The 1261-nt window shown below is 48.3% G+C and overlaps 3 non-coding genes across 3 annotated transcripts; all 3 read right to left on the bottom strand.

The window, feature by feature from the left end:
* Nucleotides 1-152: 152 nt before the first annotated feature.
* LOC119345135 lies at nt 153-271 on the bottom strand. Its single transcript, XR_005166932.1, has one exon. It is a non-coding gene; the product is annotated as a 5S ribosomal RNA (ribosomal RNA).
* A 367-nt stretch (nt 272-638) lies between these two features.
* LOC119345137 lies at nt 639-757 on the bottom strand. Its single transcript, XR_005166934.1, has one exon. It is a non-coding gene; the product is annotated as a 5S ribosomal RNA (ribosomal RNA).
* A 367-nt stretch (nt 758-1124) lies between these two features.
* Nucleotides 1125-1243, bottom strand: LOC119345136. Its single transcript, XR_005166933.1, has one exon. It is a non-coding gene; the product is annotated as a 5S ribosomal RNA (ribosomal RNA).
* Between the last annotated feature and the right edge of the window lie 18 nt (nt 1244-1261).

A 1261-nucleotide genomic window follows, 5' to 3' on the forward strand; every position in this document is an offset into this window, starting at 1 on the left:
GCGCTCTTCGCGCCACAAAGCCGCCCCAAGACGCGCGAGCAATGAGCATCGAGCTTAAACATATCGCAAACGTCAAAAATAATATAACGGGATTAATATATATCGCGCACGTGCGATATGTTTGTCACAAGGCGCAAAAAATAATTATAAAAGGAATGCAACACGAGGACTTCCCAGGAGGTCACCCATCCTAGTACTACTCTCGCCCAAGCACGCTTAACTTCGGAGTTCTGATGGGATCCGGTGCTTTAGTGCTGGTATGATCGCATCCGACATGTTTCCCCGTCTTCGTCCCTTATGCTTGCCACTCCCAGGTCCGCTCCAAAGACGATTCTACATTCTCACTACCATTACAACCGTTCCCTAACAATGGATAATGTCCTATACTACTTACTCTCCCGCTCAATCACGGAGACGAGTTTGCCACGGTTTCCACCCCTCCCTCCATACCGCAGCAACACGAGTTTTTTCCACCCCTTTCAGAAAGCGCTCTTCGCGCCACAAAGCCGCCCCAAGACGCGCGAGCAATGAGCATCGAGCTTAAACATATCGCAAACGTCAAAAATAATATAACGGGATTAATATATATCGCGCACGTGCGATATGTTTGTCACAAGGCGCAAAAAATAATTATAAAAGGAATGCAAGACGAGGACTTCCCAGGAGGTCACCCATCCTAGTACTACTCTCGCCCAAGCACACTTAACTTCGGAGTTCTGATGGGATCCGGTGCTTTAGTGCTGGTATGATCGCATCCGACATGTTTCCCCGTCTTCGTCCCTTATGATTGCCACTCCCAGGTCCGCTCCAAAGACAATTCTACATTCTCACTACCATTACAACCGTTCCCTAACAATGGATAATGTCCTATACTACTTACTCTCCCGCTCAATCACGGAGACGAGTTTTCCACGGTTTCCACCCCTCCCTCCATACCGCAGCAACACGAGTTTTTTCCACCCCTTTCAGAAAGCGCTCTTCGCGCCACAAAGCCGCCCCAAGACGCGCGAGCAATGAGCATCGAGCTTAAACATATCGCAAACGTCAAAAATAATATAACGGGATTAATATATATCGCGCACGTGCGATATGTTTGTCACAAGGCGCAAAAAATAATTATAAAAGGAATGCAACACGAGGACTTCCCAGGAGGTCACCCATCCTAGTACTACTCTCGCCCAAGCACGCTTAACTTCGGAGTTCTGATGGGATCCGGTGCTTTAGTGCTGGTATGATCGCATCCGACATGTTTCCCCGTCTT

Source organism: Triticum dicoccoides, unplaced genomic scaffold (assembly GCF_002162155.2).
Source record: "Triticum dicoccoides isolate Atlit2015 ecotype Zavitan unplaced genomic scaffold, WEW_v2.0 scaffold20857, whole genome shotgun sequence".
Lineage (NCBI taxonomy): Eukaryota > Viridiplantae > Streptophyta > Magnoliopsida > Poales > Poaceae > Triticum > Triticum dicoccoides.